The sequence below is a fragment of the Lynx canadensis genome, chromosome C1 (assembly GCF_007474595.2).
Source record: "Lynx canadensis isolate LIC74 chromosome C1, mLynCan4.pri.v2, whole genome shotgun sequence".
NCBI classification, from domain to species: Eukaryota; Metazoa; Chordata; class Mammalia; order Carnivora; family Felidae; genus Lynx; species Lynx canadensis.
The window spans coordinates 71,121,121-71,139,330 of record NC_044310.1 but is presented as its reverse complement, the minus strand read 5'-3'; the positions used below and the strand labels follow the sequence as shown (position 1 = coordinate 71,139,330).

The 18,210-nt window shown below is 46.2% G+C and overlaps 1 protein-coding gene across 1 annotated transcript in view; it reads left to right on the top strand.

Annotated features, from left to right (window-relative positions):
- Window positions 1-2,876: 2,876 nt before the first annotated feature.
- LPAR3 (lysophosphatidic acid receptor 3) overlaps window positions 2,877-18,210 on the top strand; it is a 75,803-nt gene continuing 60,469 nt past the window's right edge. The window contains exon 1 of the mRNA XM_030325605.1: window positions 2,877-2,927. The gene's annotated coding sequence lies outside the window, so the exon portion shown is untranslated. The remainder of the gene's footprint in view (window positions 2,928-18,210) is intronic.

Here is an 18,210-nt window from a genome sequence, read left to right as displayed (position 1 = left end):
TGAGATGGTTTGCCCAATTTAAATGAGTTTGATTTTTAATTTTTTGGTAGTTGTTGACTATTTCTGTGACTCTTTATTGCTTTCCACTTGGAGTTACATGCAATTGATGAGTACTCTACAGGGCAATCACCTTGCTTTTGCACAGGCTTTCCTCAGAACCTTCTAGCTAACTGTTATTTCAGGTACCACTTATATCTCTCACGTTAGAGTTGCCCTTCACTTTCTCACATTATTCACCTGCTGTAGGCAGCTTCATTGCTAATTAGTACAGATGAGCAAAATTTAACAGAGATTCAGTTCAGACTGTAAAAAAAAAAAAAAAAAGTTGAGAAGGACAGTCTGTGAATTCCTGCCCATGCAATCAGAGGTCCAAAGCAAGTAGGGGGCAGAGGAACATGGGCCTCTTTCCATAAAACCCGAGGGGGAGAAGTCTTGCCTGAGTCTTGTGGTGTTGCTTCTCACTATACGAGGGGGCAGGCTGGGTTTTTAGTTTTATTTGTTCATGTATTTATTTTGCAGCATTTATTCCCTGCCAAGGAGACGCTGGTGGACATAGCTTCTCCAAGGCAATAATTGCTCCTTCAGCCATCACAATTCCTTTCCATCAAGCACTGTGGAGTGCACCTCTCTTCCCCTTATAGAAACAATGTTATACATTTTGGTATCTCCAGGAACACAAAACACAACACTCTGAACATAGGAAGCTGATCAGCAAATGTTTGTTGAAAAAGTTTTGAATGACTTTCTAGCCTGTGATCTTTAAGGCCAAGTATACCCTCAGGCTTGACGTTTGTCATTTTTGATGTCAGCTTTAGTTTTACTAATAAAAACATTTTGGTAGAGAAGTGAGATATCATAGACCCTACAAAGACTTAAAGAAGGTTCTGGCTTCTTTCTAAAAATGAGAATTTGGGGCCACACGTCTCTTTTTACTTGTCCTTTGCCTCTTGTCCCCTTTTTGTCCTGTTCCTGCCCATAGGTCTACAAGCTGGATGTTCTCCCAGCCTCTTTCCCTCTGCATTTCTTTTCTGGCTCACTTTCTTGCCTTCCCCTCAGACCTGACCCACATTTGTAAAAAAAAAAAAAAAAAAAAAAAAAAAAAAAAAATCATCTAGCTAGAATGTCTGGTTCCTTTTGCAAAAACAGCTAACCATAATCCTTCTCCTTTTTTTTTTTTTTTTTTTTTTTAGGACTCATGCATTAAAGGTAATCACATATGGCTTTACAGAATCCCTGTTCTCCTTTCCAATGCTCAAGTTCAGGAAGTTCCCAAGTTACAACATAATTTATGTTTCCCCGGTGCCTTTGCTAATTAAATTGTTTGGAACTTGGAAAAAATTTCCAGTAAAAGAAGGCTTTAACTGGTGTTTACAGTTGCCAGTTTAGGGTTACAAGGGCTTACTCACTCAACACACGACACATTAGCATTTACTAGGTGCTGGTGGTTGCCCTTTCAGCTCTGTGCTGTTGGAGTTGAGCTGTTCACTCCCCTGACCTTGTTCTCATATATCATCTGCCACATTTTTGCTTATTCCAGTAAACAGGATCTTTCTTAACACTAGCTTTGCAAGTTGTAGCCCTCCCTATACCATTCATCTGCAAGGCAACACAGGAATTTTCTGAACACCCAAGTGAAGCAAGAGTACTCTGCACATGTCAACCAAAATTTAGCCATATCCCTGTGAAGATTTGAGGTACAGAGGATGTCATGCCCTATGGGATGAGGTTCATCCCATAACAAACAAAACATTATCTTCAGAGAAAGAATTTCTTTGATGGTAGGGGGCAGGTTACCATATAGTTTGTCTTCTAGGATATGGTTCCTAGTTGACATACAGGAAGTCCCAATATCAACGTTGAATGAACAACGAATGAATGAATGGCCAAGGGCTACAAGAAGATATCTGGGCACATGCTGTCAGTGTTTCCCAAGGTTCTGAAGCATGAGTAGGAAGGACCTCACAGTATTTCTCTCTGGTGAGGTCACCAGGAAGGTCCAACTTTCAGCAAGTCTGTGACTTTGTTTTACTTTGCAGAGTGCAGAGAGAACAAAGTCTTGAGGACATTGTTTTACTTTGCATCTTTCTTTACCAAAGGTGGGTCAGTGGTGGCTTTATATTTCAGCTTTGAAAAACAAAGTACCCAGGACTATTTACCCCAGGAGGTTAAGAAGCCTCTTATAAGAACTTTAAGTTGGTTTTTTTTGGGTTTTTTTTTGTTTTTAAATTTCCTGTTTCAACAAAAAGGTGCCTAGGAAAGGCTCCAGGCCAGATACACACGAACATCCTGGGCCTCTGGGGGTTGCCCGCACCCTGGGGTAGTTTTGAGGTTCAAGTTTTAGAGCAAGCATTTGGCCTGGCAGTGAGCCGGCCTCCCCTGGGAAGGTGGGTGTGGGCTGCACTTACCCAGAGCCACTCCAAACATATCTCTCCCCGACGAGCGAGGAGAGACAGAGAGACAGCGCTTTAATACCGGGCTCCGAGATATGGCTCTGTAAGCCCTGTGGGTCCTAGCGGACTTCTAGTGGGCACCATCACTCCTCCAGGCCGGCCACCCTCCTGGGGACCAGTCCCAGGCACAAGGGCATCTGTAGGAGAGCCCCTGTGCGCCGATCCGTGCCTCGCCGGTGGGGGGCGCTCTCTCGTGGGAACAGTCGGACGCCGGGGGCAGGACCGGGCAGGGCGGGGACGCGGCCCCTCCGCCCCCTCGGCGCCACCCCTCGCTCCGCCAAACTTTCCTCGGGCTCCGGGCGTGTAGCAGCTGCCGCTGGAGAGGAGGGGCGCCGCGGCCGGCCCGTCTAAACCTTCACTGCTCCCCGCTCCCGGCCGGAGCCCGGCACCCGGTCGCCTCGTTGCGCTCGGCCCCGAGGGCATGCAGCAGCCGCAAGGGCCCCCGCTCCCGGGCTCGGCGGCGGGCAAGCGTGAGCGGTGAGTGCGGGCGCCGGGCGCGGGGAGGGTTCCCGGAGCCGGGGTGGCCGGGGCGCGCTTGGGGAGGCCGAGGCGCACCTCCGCCGGGCCCGGCACGCGGCTTTTCGGGTTTGCCTGGCGTCCAGCCGGGCCCCGAACCTACTCCAAGCACCTGGGACAAACTCCGGGTGGCGCATCTTGCCCGCCCCCACTTTTTGTCTTGGGGGTGAAAAGCAACCGGGATGCAGGATCCGCGTTGCATGTGCTGTGGGCTGGTGGGCTGGGCGCCGGGAGCGCGACGCAGGCTTCGCTCTGCCTTGGCACAGGTGCTGCTTTTCCAAGCCCAGCCTCACAGCCCTTGATGGTGAACTGAGTTTTTCCCGTGGAGCCCAGGGATTTAACCTTTTTAAGCCTCGGGTTAACGCCCGGGACGACGGTGTGGCAGGATAAAGCTCGAAGTCTGCAAGGCGTAAAGATTCGTGCAATCGTTGCTATTAACAAACTGGTAACACTGGGGGTGGGGGGGTGGGGGGGTGGTGCTTGGTGAGTTAATGAAGGTCCCCGTGATCCCCCTCACCAACGGAAGACAAAAGTGCTTTGTTCTGTAGCAATGTTACTTTATTGCTTTCCCTGAGCAAGTTGTGACTACCCAAAATTGCTTAGAAGTTTCTCAACTTGTAATTGGAGTAGTGACTGAATATTGGCACACAATTTAGTCTTATAAAGGTAATCATTAAAACGGGCCTCAAAAGCAATTTTTAACTGAGTAATTTCCACAAAATATGTCCCTGTCATTTGTTATTGTCATTGCAACACATTTCTCCCTCCTCACTCCTTTGCTGCCCAGAGTATTACCTGGTCTTGGAATGTTACTTTAAAAGTTAAGGGCCACTTAGCTTCTTAGGGTAACTACTTATGTTGTTGTTGTTTTTTTTTAATGAGTTGGATGATGAAGTAAATGCCAGCTACAAACAGGTGATCTCTTCTTTACCAGCGAGTTATTAGTCTATGCATTGCATGGCGTTTCATCAATGCATGGACTTTTTTATTGTTAAGGAGAGTTGTTGCACTTTCTGGTGAACAATCTATCAGTAGTTGCTAACCCTGCTTTCCCTGAAACTTGGGACCCAATTTTGTGTGGTCTGAGTCCAGTGAGTTAGAATTTTTTCAACTAGAAGTTATACAGTTAGAAACACACAACTTTGGCTCTGTTAACATCATGCTTATCTAAACAAACAGGACCATTCTAAAAAGACCAGCAAACAAATCCTGCCAGTGAGGTTTATGTACTTGAGATAAGCTTCCAGAGTTGTCTCTTGTGCCTTGAGACTGTATGGAGCTAGTATCGTGTACTAGGACATGTTAGATCTGGACTTCTAAGCTGCTGGCCATATCTTCTATTGACCGTCACTACTGCGTAACTAGAAAAGTAGATCATTTGGGCACATTTTTTGTTTTCTTTTTTCATCTTTCACATTTAAAACTTTGTGGCTTTGATTTAAATATAAATGACACATCCTGTCTTCTAAATCTGACAAATGCATAAATCAGCTACCAGCCCCTGTATGTTACGGCAGATCTATTTTAGGTATCTGGTTGTTGCATAGGATGTTTGGTAGAACAGATATGCCTGTGGTTTCTATGAATGAAGACTGATCTCAGAAGACATAAAAACACGTGATTGTTTCTGTCATGAACCTATCTGAGAGTCTATAACATGTTCATACTTTCCCTCATTTTTCCAAAACCCACACACAGGACAGATGCACACAGAAGTGTAGCCAGGCAGCAGTCGAGGCACATCCTGCTCAAAGTCTTGCACACATGCCCAAGGCTGACTGCTTTGCTCCCATGTTTTCCATCTTTTTGATGAGGGGGCAGAAATCACCATAACTTAAGTCCAACCTCTTATTTCTTTGGGGTGGGGCAGGGGGAATTGCTGTAACTCAAATGGGAATTACTAGAACTCAAATTACCTATTAGCCATTCTCCTTGGAGTGTACATTAGTTCAGAATGCTTTCTGGTCTGTGATTATACCCAACAGAGTGGTTAAGTCTGATTGCAAGCTTCTAAATGGCAGAGCCGGGGGCCCAAGGCATTATTAATGTGGTGTAAGGAAAAGAGCAGGGCTTTGCCGTCAGACCAGCCTTTGTTCCTGGCCAGGCTTTGTGACCTTGGATACTTGCTTCACTTCTCTAAGCCTTAATTTCCTTGTCTGTAAAAGTGAAGATTATGTCCACCTCCGAAAATTAGAAGAGAAAGCACTCAGCAGAGTGCCTGATATACAGGAAGTGCTCCTTAAATGATGGTTGCCATCTTTTCCTCCAAGACTGATATTTGTCTAAACGTGGGTGCAAACGCATGTTGTTCTGGCGAGAGTGCCAACAGAGATTCCCGAGCTGTAGGTGACTTAGAGATGTTCCACCCACTTCCTTGCTTGCTTCCTTCCTTCCTGGGTCCTTTGTTCTTCTTTCCATCCTCCTGCAGGCACTGAGCCTCCTCCTCTTTGGCCTTGCTGATCATTTGTTCCTCATCCTGGATTCTGCATGTATGTGGAGGAGTCCCCTGGAACTTAGTCCTGCCAAGGATGGGAGAGGTGGAGGTGAGGGGCGGGGTGCTGTCTGCAGAAGCCCTGAGAGTTGACCGAGTTAGGTAGTTGGAGAACATGGGTTTGGTTCTAGTCCCAGTTCCACTTTGTGAGGTCTTGTGACCTTGGATAAATCGCCTGTCATCCTTGAATCAGTTTTCTCATTTACATAACAGGGATAATAATTCCTTTTCTACCTACGTGCATGTGTTGTGGGTGCCGTTAAGTCGTCTCTGTGAAAGAGCTTTGTGCCTGTGAGGACCACATAAACGTTGGAATTAAAGAGGCAGGGCCTCCAGATGTGGGACACCCTAGGCAGGCTGCATGGGGGTGGTAGGGTCTCCATACGGGTGTTGGGTGTGCTAAGTGCTCATTGCTGCAGTCCCTCCGGAGCCTTCTCTCCTGCCCTCCCACGTCGAATGAGACTTCACGGAGGAAATCCTGCCAGAGGTTGCGAAACTGTGCTATGGGGAACACAAATTTCAGGACTGAGATGACCTAACACTGTGTGATCGAAGGCACAGGGCAGAGTTCCGAAGAAGCAGTAATTCCCTCTTAGTATTACCTGTACGGTCTGCTCATCTCAGTTCTTGGTAGACAAAAACACAGAGCTAGCTAACCAACCAGTGAGTCAGAAGAGCATGGCCACCCAATCACCAGACATGGACTTGGGGTGCCTGATGCCATCCTCACTGGCATGTGCCTTCTTGCTAACTTAGGTGTCTACGGTTCGCTCTGCAAAGCACTGCACCAACTCAAGGCATTTCCACCCCACAGACAAGCTAATTATTGAATTCATTCTGAAAGATGTGTGGTGCTCTGCCTGATCTGCCTGGTGGGCCAGGCCAGTAGTGCCCAACGAAAGGAGGGTCCTGATTTCCTGGGTTGCACCTGTCCCTCTTCACTCTTGAGGCTGATGTCCTTCTCCTTATTCCTCTTCTCCCTTCATCTGCTGGCCCTGCCTCTGCAGCACTTGACCCCTCTCCTCCCGTCCTGCTGCCTGGTACATTAAACTCCTTCCTTGCCTGTGACCCCTGACGTCACCCAGCTCCCATGGACCTTGCCTCCTCTCCTTAAGTGTGAATCATTCATACACCTTAGGCTGGGCCAGACTAGGTGTCACTCTGGAAAACGACTTGCCCAGTATAGCCTGCCCCACCCCTTTCTAAAGATGTTAGTCAGCCCCCCTAAATACTCATCAACTAGTCCTGTGTCTTCACCTCCAGGAGGTGCTCCTGGCCCTGGCCTTGACTTAGCCCTGTGCAGATTCTGTGACATCATCAGGGATGGCTTGGCAGGTAGCAGGGCTGGGTTGGAGGGCACCTTAGTCTCTGTGTAAGTGCCACCCGTTTGCCCAAAGGCCCTCCAAACAAACAGGCAATCTACACAAAAGCAGTGTGCTTGCTTTGTAAATGAAGCTTTGAGGCTTCCTTGGTCTCCCGTTACAGATAAGCTGCCCCAAAGCCCCTCCTCTACAGAAATTCTGGAGCTGCTCCCAGATCGATTCCGATCATCTAAGTCAAAGGTGGGCAGTGGAGTCAGTCAGAGGCATTCACTCCCCAAGGAGAGCTAAAGAAATCCAAAGTTACGCCCTTGCCGGTAACTGGTTATTGAAGACCAAAACAAGAGACCACTTACAGAACTCACTGACTCACGTGCCTCCTGCCCTGGTTGATTTTTAGTAGGTTAGTCCTTTGAATGGGGGCCCTTTCCCTGGGGTCACATGGGTCTGACAAAGAGAAAATAAGTATAATCATATCCTATATCCCCATGGCATTTGAATTGGTTAGAGTTCTCCAAAGAAACAGAACCAATAGGATATAAATAGATGTAGGTGAGGATGTTTATTATAAGAATTGGCTCATAGGGTCCTAGAGGCCGAAAAGTCCCATAACGTGCCATCTGCAATCTGGAGAACCAGGAAAGCTGGTCGTGTAACTCAGTCTGAGTCTGAAGGCCTGAGAATCAGAAGCACTGATGTCCAGGGACAGGAGAAGATATAAATCCCAGTTCAAGCAACAGGGAAGATTCCCCCTTCTTCTGTCAATGGAAGATGACATCTACTCACATTGGGTGATGGCGATCTTTAGTTCACCAATTCAAGTGCTAATTTCTTCCGGAAACACCCTCAGGGACACACTCAGGTAATATTTTATCAGCTATCTGTGCATCCCTTAACCCAGTTATGGTGACACGCAAAATTAATCATTGTAACACCAAATCAGGAAATTGATGTCGGTACAACTCTACCATCCAGTCTACAGAGCCCACTCATATTTCTTCAGCCATCCCCCAGATCACTCTTTTCTTGCTTTATCTAGGATACACATTACATTTATTTGTCGTGTCTCCTCTGGAATACTTCCTCAGACTTAATCTGTTCCTAAGATCCTTGCATTTGTACAGGTCTTACATGCTGTAGGGTGATTCTCCAGCTGGGTCTAGCACGTGTTTCTTCAGAACCAGACTCAGGTCATGTGACCTTGGCAGGACTTTGCTCTTCTTGGTGCATCACATTAGGGACACAATGTTGGGGCACCTGGGTGGCTCAGTTGGTTAACTTTCTGACTTCCCTCAGGTCATGATCTCACAGTTCGTGGGTTTGAGCCCTGCATCACGCTCTGTGCTGATGGTGTGGAACCTGCTTGGGATTCTCTCTCTTTCTCCCTCCCTCTCTTCCTCCCTCTCTCCCTCCCTCCCTCCCTCTCTGTGCTCTTCCCTGCTCGTTCTCTCTCTGCCGCTCAAAAATAAATAAAGGAAGAAAAAAAAAAAGGAAGGTACACCATGTCAAACTCTTGCTGCTGGAATATTGGCCTTGAGCACCTGCTTATGTTGGTGTCTGCCTGCTCTCCTCACCTTAAATTCACCACTTCTTTCTTTGAGATTTATTGGTGTTTGTGGGGAAGTATTCTGAGGTTATGTTAATAGCCTGTTCCTCATTAAACCTCCACCTACGGCATAACCGGTCACTGATGACTTCTGCCTGAATCAGCCACCTCTGTGAAAGTTGCCACATGGTGATTCTGTATTTCCATCACTCCCACGTTTATTCATTGGCATTATACTGTAAGGAAGAATTTTCTTTCTCCCTCCTGTATTTACTCATTTATGTTAGAAAGCATTCATGGATTCCCTTTGTATCCAAAATGTTGAAATCTGTTACCATCATTATTTATTTTGATGCTCAGATGGTCCTCATTTGACCAGTGGAAGCCCCTCGAAGCTGGCTCCTGTGTCCTTTTGATCTCCCCATTATTCACCGAGCATTTTAAAATGTTCTGGTACCACGAGATATTCCAGGCTTACTTTGTACTTTCCCTGACCTAGTTAGTCTCCCTTTTGGTAAAGAATGGTATTTAGAAACTAAGATATGGACGATTGATGTGCCCATTGTTACTGGAGTGTCATTGTTTTAGACCTCTTGGACGGAGCTAGGAAATATATGTATATACATATGCACGCATATACATTCGTCAGTTTGTCTACATTAGGCCATATGTTATAAAATCATGAATTCATAACAAATACTCCAACTCCAATCCAACACCCAGGGATCTTTCTACTTTTACCCCTTTATATCTTTGTACGTATATTCTCTGGCAGTTAGAAACTTGTGTCTAGCTTCTACTGAAGCTTATCTTCGTTATTTTTACTTACATTTTACTTGTTTTTACAGCATTTTACTCTTAGTTGCCCATGGCCCAACCACAAAGGCCACGCTGCCTCCTCTGTGCCTGACTCTGTCCCCACGGCCTCTTGTCCTTGGCTGCCAGGCCTGCTAACCCATGCGCCTAAGCAGCTTTGTTATCAGCCTCCAGCCCCTTTGCTCACCAGTCTCTGCTGCTCCCTAACATGTTGCCCATGCCTTGGTGCCACTCCCCAAACTGCCTCTCATCCTACTGCATTCTCCCTCACAAGCTGACCCCTCAGTTCTGGGGAAGGAAGAGAAAAGAGAAAGCAAAGGAAGCGTGAAGAAGATGGGAATGAAAGCAAAGATCGAAATAGTATAAACAAAGCTTTTGATAACATATTGCCAAATCGCACTCCCCAGAAGTTGGATCAATTTACATTCTCGCCAGTATGTTAAGGACATGCCATTTTCCCTCTACCTTTGCCAACACTGAGTTTCGTTTGCCTATTTAAATGTCAATCTGAGAGCCCTTCACTTTTGTCTCTGTTATAGCTCACACCATATTCAACTCATGGAAGTACTACACTTCCAGTTCTGATCTCACCCTTTAGATTGGTGTTTCTCAACCTTGGCACCGCTGACATTCTAGCTGCACAATTCATTGTTGTGGGGGCTGTCCTGTACCTTGTAGCATATGTAGCAGCATCCCTGGATGCTAGTAGCACTCCCAGTTGCGTCTGCCATATAAATGTCTGCAGGTATTGGGAGATGTCCTGGGGCAGGGGTGTATGGAGGATTAGCCCTGGGTAAGGCACCCACTGCTCTAGATTACGAGCTTCCTGCGGGCATTTGACCTCTTTTTTTCTTTTTAAATAATTTTAAGTTATCTTTGGAGAGAGAGAGAGAGAGAGAACATGCAAGTTGGGGAGGGGCAGAGAGAGAGAGGGAGAGAGAATCTTAAGCAGGATCCATGTCAGGTGCAGAGCCCAATATGGGGCTTGATCTCATGAACCATGGGACCATGACCCGAGCTGAAATCAAGAGTCAGATGCTTAACTGACTGAGCCACCCAGGCGCTCCCATTTGACATCCTTGTACGTGTTTGTACATCTTTGCCTGTCTTCTGCATATAATGAACACTGAGGAAATGTTAACTGGACAGGGATGAGAAGAATCAATGGTTGGGTAGAATTCACTATGATAGGACAGTGGAACTTACCCATTACATGTTTGTAACTCTCCATGTATGAGAATTCCATGGATATCTAACAGAGGGAAAAGAAAATGAATGTCCACAGGACTAGGTCATTACTGGTCTCTCTCAGTTAATTTCCAGTCTAATTTCTTACAAGTCAGATGATTGAATTCTGTGGTCTAGTTCAAATGGTAGACTCTATTGTGTTGACGGGGAAAGTACAATGCTGTTGGAGAAGGTGTTTCTTAAGTTAGATCATTCAGGGTGTTAGAGGTAAATCCAGTTGCTTGTTTTTCTGAACTTTCTCTGAAACAGGCAAACTGACTAATCATTGCTATTTTTTGTTATGTATTTAGAGTTTTATTCTGTCATTTTCATTTCATGGTATGGACTGTTTCCCATAAGCTTTTGTCAAAACTTATAAGTAGAGGTATGCTTACAAATTTTGTTGCTGTTTACCATAATCATATTCTGTTTCTTCTAGAATCAGTAAATGTTTGCAAGAGGCATTAATGTCATTATGGAGAGCAAACCTGAATATTTCATGTCTCATGGGGGCATAGAATTAAGTACCGAAAAAGGGCTCCATTAGTCAGTGTGGTCCAAGGACCCTGGGCCAGAAGGATGAGTGCTGGTGAGAGAGAATCAGTCTGTCCCAGTTTTAGTTTTCTTCTCTGGAACGTGGAGAATGCTACCCTGCCCATCTCACCACAGGATCAAATGGGAAGAGATGTGAACTCACTTTGAACACTTCTTCTGGACCTGGAAGTGGGCTGAGGTCTTTCCATTGGCTATTTCATTCACTTTGTCCTAATCACCCAGTGGCCCAACAAGGTAGAGCTTGTCTCCCCTTTACACCAGAGGAAATGGAGGGTCAGAGAGGTTAAGTAACTTTCCCAAGGCCCTATTGATAATGGCTGTAAAGGAATGAATCCTAAGTGTCAGATTTAAATCTGCCAACAGTCTTAGAAATTAGATACTATTATTATCCCTATTTTACAGATGAGGAAATCCCTTAATTAGCTTGCTGGTGAACAAGACTTCAGACTTAGGCCATGTAGCTCCAGAAGCCATGCTCCTTTGCATGTGGACATCTAGTTTCCCCAACACCATTTGTGGAAGAGACTGTCTTTTCCCCATTGTGTATTCTTGGCACCCTTATTGAAGGTCAGTTGACCATACACGCATGGATTTATTTCTGGGCTCTCTATTTTGTTCTGTTGGTCTAGATGTCTGTTTTTTTGCTGGTACCATACTGTTTTAATTACTATAGCTTGGTAATACTTTTTGAAATCAGAAAGTATGCAGCCTCCAAATTTGTTCTTTCTCCAGATTGTTTTGGTTATTTGAGGTCCTTTGTGTTTTATATTAATTTTAGGATTAAAAAAAATGCCACTGAGATTTTGATAGGGATAGTTCTGAATCTTTAAATCACTTTGAATAGTATGGACATTTTGACAATATTGAGGCTTCCTTTCTGTTAACATAGCATGTCTTTCCATTTATTTGTGTCTCTTATTTCTTTTATTGATGTTTTGTACTTTTCAGTGTATAAGTCTTTTCCCTCTTTAGTTAAGTTTATTGCTCAGTATTTTACTCTTTTTGATGTTGTAAATGGGAATGTTTTGTTAACTACCTTTTCGAATTGTTCATTGTTAGTGTATAGAAAGGCAATTGATTTTTGTGTGTTAATTTTGTATCCTGCAATTTTTCTGAATTCACTTATTAGTCCCGACATTTTTGTGTGTGTTTGTGTTTGCGTGCAACCTTTAGGGTTTTCTGTGTATAAGATCATGTCATCTGTGAATGGACACAATTTTACTCCCCTTTTCTCATGTGGATGCCTTTCATATCTTTGTCTTGCCTAATTACCCTGGCTGCGACTTCCAGTACTATGTTGAGAAGAAGTGGCCAGAGGCTACTTGTCTTGTTCCTGATCTTAGAGGAAAGGCTCTCAGTTTCCCACTGCTGAGCATGATGTTTGCAATGGGAGCCACGCTCTTTGTCCACTCTGCTCATCTGCTCACCTGCTGGTGTTTGAACCTAGACGTGAAGTCTGGGTTCTTTTACCACACCGTGGTGTCTCTGCTCTCCCTCCTCTACCTCCTTCTCCATCCCTGCCTCCCTGCTCTGTCTCGGGCAGCAGCAGAAGGAGGTGGCAGTGCCTGAAGCCTAGTCACCGCAGCACTGGGCACATTCTCAGGCAGGGAGAACTTCGTTCCTGGCCTGTAGTTATTTTAGGGTAGATGTAGGATGACTTTGTCATCACTCGTTGTTAAATTGAGATGTTAGAGCACAAACAGTTAAACTTCCAGAATGCTGGCTGTATATTCCATTGATTTTTTTAAGAAAATTTGAGTTATCTGACTTTCTTAGGAAGTACTATTTGCCATTGTATTACTTCCTATGTGCTAGGCATCTTGCCAATCACTTTGTAAACATTGCTTTAATTTAATCCTTCACCAACCCCATACAATCACTGTAGTTATGGTGCCATTTTTATAGAGAAAGGAAAAGGCTCTGACTGCATCATCGGTGTGCCAGGTTAGAGCCATTTGTGAGCGTGACGAGTCTACATCTGACTCAGGTCCAGCTGATGCTGAAGCTTCCGCTCCTTCCCCATTATTACCCAGCCCCTCCTATGTGACATGGCCCCCCATGCTTTCCTTGAAAGGGTTTAGTTTATCAGACGCCCCTGGTGTGGCCTTTTCTTATCTAATCTCTGTTTTTTATATACTCGTCATAGAATGTTCCTTTCTTTCTTTATTCTGACTGACCAACAGCTGGTATATGATGGAGGAGGAGGGACAAGAAAACCACCTAAAAATAAAACAAGCTCCCATTCAGAAGAACAGGAGACACGCAGCAGTCACAGGTGCATAAAAAGAATGAAGCCGTGCTGGGCAGGAATAAAAGCTCTCTGCCCTGGCGGTGGGGTAATTCTGTGGGTGGTCCCTGCGTTTGCTCTCCAGGAGAGGCCTCACAAGGACCCTGACTTTGACTTTGTTTCCTGTGAAGTTTCTTCCTTGTCCGTCTGTGGCCGTATCTGAAATGGGTGTGGGAGAGTGTGCTTCTTGGGGAAGAGTGAACAGGGGCCTTTCCAGGCCCAGCTGTGGTAATACAATACCTTAAAAAGTTCCCTGGCTTTCTGGTCTGTTCCATTAACCAGTTACCACATCCGCTTGGTTCTTGACCAGGTTCTTAAGCTTGCCTTATTTCCTACCTTCTGTGCTTGGCCCACCTCTGTCTTCCCCCTTCTTTGGTCTCTACCTTGAGATCCTCTAAAACATAGCCATGGGCAGGATGGTGCACCTTTACTCTGATCTTTACTGTAGGCCTGTCTTCCTTTGCTTTACTGGAACATCTTATTGACAGACCTTCAAGAAAGGCTCTGAGTGGTGATACCATCTTTTGCTCTCTGGGGTCACAGAAGCAGTTAACTTTCCTAATCCCCCAGTTTCAAGATGGTGTCCATTCCTGTACACCTACTTACAAACAATTCTTGCCTGAGCTCATCTCTTTCTTGTAATGCTTTGCTAAAAGCTGCAAGGAAGGAACAGCCAGTGCATGTTCACGTTCTATTTCATTCCAGCACCTTCACCTAGAGCTGCAGGCTTCTTGGGCAGAGTTTCCAATACACAGTGCCTTGAAGAAGACAGAAGTTTATTTTTCTCTGTTGTTGACAGTCCTGAGGTGAGTGCTTAGGGTTTGAAGGGTCCCTTTCTTCTTGTTTTCCCACCATCCACTAGGGCAATGCTTCTCAAACTCTCTTTGTTTAAAGGCTGGTTTTCTTTCTTTCCAATACAGCAAAAACCAATAGTTGTGTTTTGTGAGCCACTGATCACGCACTTTGTATTTCACAGTAATGTCAAAGTGCTGTAAACATTTCCAGGTGTTTATTTGTGATTTCTGTACTTCTCTCCTTACTGATAGAAACTTGTCCTTGCACTCTGTTGAATCATGCTCCTTTAGCGCTCTGCCCTGGTCTGAATGCTTAGTGCTGAATCACAGAGCTGACTGTGTTCCCGTTTGCAGGAAAGTGAAAGAGCACGGAGGAGCACACATGGCATGTTTTAGGGCTAACCTGGAAGTAGCTCACTTCACTTATGTTCACATTCCATTGCGAGAACTTAGTCATGTGGCCAGCCTGGCTGCAAGGAGGCAGGGAATGGAGTTCTTTCCAACTGGAAAACAACTTAGCAGTCTGAGCCATAGAACGTAAGCTAAATACTGATACAAAAATAATAATAATAATAATAATAATAATAATAATCTTGGGCGCCTGGTGGCTCAGTCGGTTGAGCAACCAACTGTTGATTCTGGCTCAGGTCATGATACCAGGGTTCTGGGATCAAGCCCACATCAGGCTCTGCACTGGGCATAGAGCTTGCTTGAGATTCATTCTCTCTCTCTCTCTCTCTCTCTCTCTCTCTCTCTCTCTGTCTCTCTCTCTCAAATGAGAAATTAAAAAAAATGAAATAAAGTCATGAGAGCAGTCTCAGGGCAGTATACACTTATGGGCAAAGGAGCTAGAAGAATGAGTCTAGTGTCCTACCACACAGAACAGGACTTCTTAGAAATGGAATCTAGGGTCCGGCCAGTCCTTCTTTGCAGCCTGAGGGTCAGAGCCCTGCTGTATGTAAGGTTAATAAGGGGAAGTTCGCTGGAGAAGAGGCTGAGAACCATTCTCTGGGGGAAGCCCAGCCAGCATAGACTCAGGTTTGCAGCCGAGTTAGAATCCCCAAGGCTATATCCCAAGTGCTGGAGCAGGAGCAAGTTGAGAGCCCAGAACACTGCAGTAGTTGGGACCCAGTGGGGCATCAGGGAAAAGGTGGCCCCGCTAGTCTACCCTGAGCCTCAGCAAAACATCCAGGAAAGAGAACATACAAGGGCCTGGCCAGTGTGAGTGGGACAAAGTCTGTCCGATTACAAACCTCTCTGCCAACTTCTGTGTGCTGCACCACGGACAACTTGTGAGGCCTGAGACCACCATCATTCTATCTCCCGGCACTAAAACCCTGCTGTTTAAACTTGCAGCTGTATTTTTCACTGTGGTCCCGTTATCTCCAAGAGCTGAAAGGAAGATGAGAGTTTCAACCTACATATGTGCTGTCTTCATGCCAACTTTCTTCTTGTTTATCTTGAAGGCAGTTTGGGAGCTTAGAATGAGACTGTGTGAGAGGTGTCAGGGCTTGAGATCATTGTTCAGGAGTCATCCACATAGAGAAGATCATTTAAGTAGTAGTAGTTCGGGTCGGAGAAAGTTTAAAGGGAAGAGAAGGGGAGGCTGAGAACAAGTCTAGGAGTATGTATACTGCAGGACTGATGGAAAAATGGGGCAGCGATACAGAGGGCTAGGAGAAAACACCAGGAAAGAATGGGGTCATAGAAGCTCAGGTGGGAAGTATCAAGAAGGGGGTGACTATTTGTCAACTTCCACAGTGGACCAAAGGGAAAGAGGACGGGAAGGAGAGGATTGGGGAATTACTAAAACTGAACACATTTTTATTTTGTGCTGATGATAAGCAAATACTTGTTTGCGTCTCGAAGAACAGGGAGGCAGGATACCAGCTCTGCTCCCAACAGGTTTTTGGAAGTGACCTTAAGACAAATAAATTGTAATAAAGTGTGTTGAATGCCATCGAAGAGGTACCTAGTATTTCTCCGCGAAATTTCTTGGGAGAATACCTGTACTTTCTTTTCACTCCTGTATCTCCTGAGCATTAGTCAACACAATGTGATCAAGTTTCCACCTCCTCTGCTTCCCACCAGCTGACTGAAACTGACCAACCCATGAGCCAAACATTTGTTGTGTATCTGCTCCATGCCCCTGTATTGTGCGTCCGGTGCGCAAATTTAAGAAACTGTTGGCAGCCCTTGAGAAGCTCACTGTCTGGTGGGAAAGGCTCACTCTGGGGTAGAGGACATGCCTACAGTGTGACCCCAGGAGTCCTTCCCAACAGTGGCTAAAAGGAGTCAGAATCTAGCGAATAAAAAGTCAGTTCAGGAAAATCGTTGTGTATGTGTAGGAAAGTTCCAGTAGTATGGATTTGTCTTAAGTTCCGGAAGCAAGGATGGCTTCTCATCTCCCCCAGCCGTGTTTGTGTTCATATTGGAGGGAGCAGGTGGAAGAGCGAGAGAGAGGAGAAGAATTCTAGAATAGGGACGACTCTCAGTGCTTTTGAGCCTCCAAGCTTCTGTGCCTAGTCAGGGACTATGTTAAGCTGGTGTCTCCAGAGTCTAAAGATCGTCAGGAGCACCTGGTGGTTCAGTCGGTTAAGTGCCCAATTTTGGGTCAGGTCATGGTCTCCCAGTTTGTGAGTTCGAGCCCTGCATCAGGCTGTGAGCTGACAGCCCGGAGCCTGGAGCCTGCTTGGAATTCTGTGTGGCTCTCTTCCCTCCCCTGCTTGTGCCACCTCTTTGTTCTCTCTTTCTCTCTCTCAAAACTGAATGCACGTAAAGATCGTCTACCAGTGTAGCATTTCCACCAAGGCTGCAGGCCATAGAGCTTCTGGGAGAGCAGCACTTCCCCAGGATTCCCCGCAGCTGGCCCTGCCACTGGGGGATTGATCGGTGGTGCCCACCCATGTGTCACCCTTGTCATGTGTCTGCATTGCCTTTGCCTCGCATCAGGCAGCAGTGCCCCCTTGGCTCAGGTTGTCATTACCCTCCCCTGCCCTCTACTGATCGTAAGGGAAAGTCTACTGATGCCCTTCTCTGCAGCATCTGGTTTCAAACCTGGCTAATCCTTAGCCCAACTTCACACTGATCCATGCCATCCATTTCCATGGTGTGTAAGACCAGCAACACAGGTAGAGCTGGGCCGGGTCCTGGATTACCCTGAAGGACATCTGTGAGGTAGACTCCAGAATGCAGGGATCCACTGGAATCCAGTGCCATCACCTGTGTTTTCTATAACCCCTATTGCCGTGGGTAAATCACTCGTTTATTAAGTCCCTATGCGTGGAGAAACTTAGTAGGGTTCTGGTGCATGTAATGGGACACTGAGGGCATCAAAAGGGTTGTGATGCTGGTCCATGCCCTCGGGAATATGATTTATTCCTCTTTCCTTCTCTGGGAGTTGTTTGTTGGATTCACAATGTTAAGAAATGTTAATATTACTAAATATTACTAAAAGATTTAAGAAGCTCCATAACATATTAAAAGCTTGAAAATAACCTGTTTTTGTCATGCTACAGTGTACTTTATTTATTTTTTTTTTCAACGTTTATTTATTTTTTGGGGGACAGAGAGAGACAGAGCATGAATGGGGGAGGGGCAGAGAGAGAGGGAGACACAGAATCGGAAACAGGCTCCAGGCTCTGAGCCATCAGCCCAGAGCCGGATGCGGGGCTCGAACTCACGGACCTCGAGATCGTGACCTGGCTGAAGTCGGACGCTTAACCGACTGCGCCGCCCAGGCGCCCCTACAGTGTACTTGAAATGACATCTGTATCATCAGCGTTCCACAAGAAACAGATGATACGGTCACACTGGTAATTGGAACAGGGGAAACGGTCACTTGGTAACTGGCAGAGGGCAGAGTTCACGGAAACCAACAAGAGATGGTGCGGTGCCAACCGAGAGCTGGAAGCAGCAAGGAGCAGTCAAGGCTCCTCAACCTGAAAGCCAAGGGGAGGGGGAGGCTGCCTGACAGCAGCTAACCAGGCCAGTCCACGGCAGCCCGGCGGGGAAGGAGCAGGGACCGTCAGTGTCTCAGCTCTGCCTTCTCCCGCCTCACAGCCTCACAGTCTCTTGCTGTGCCTCTTCGTTGGCTGGAGCTGGAGGGCAGGGGAGCTGCTGATGGGAGTCCTGCAGGGTAAAGAGCACAAGGAGAAGGCTGGAGCGGGGGTTAGGGGGGCCCACGGATGAGATCAGGCATATCGCCCA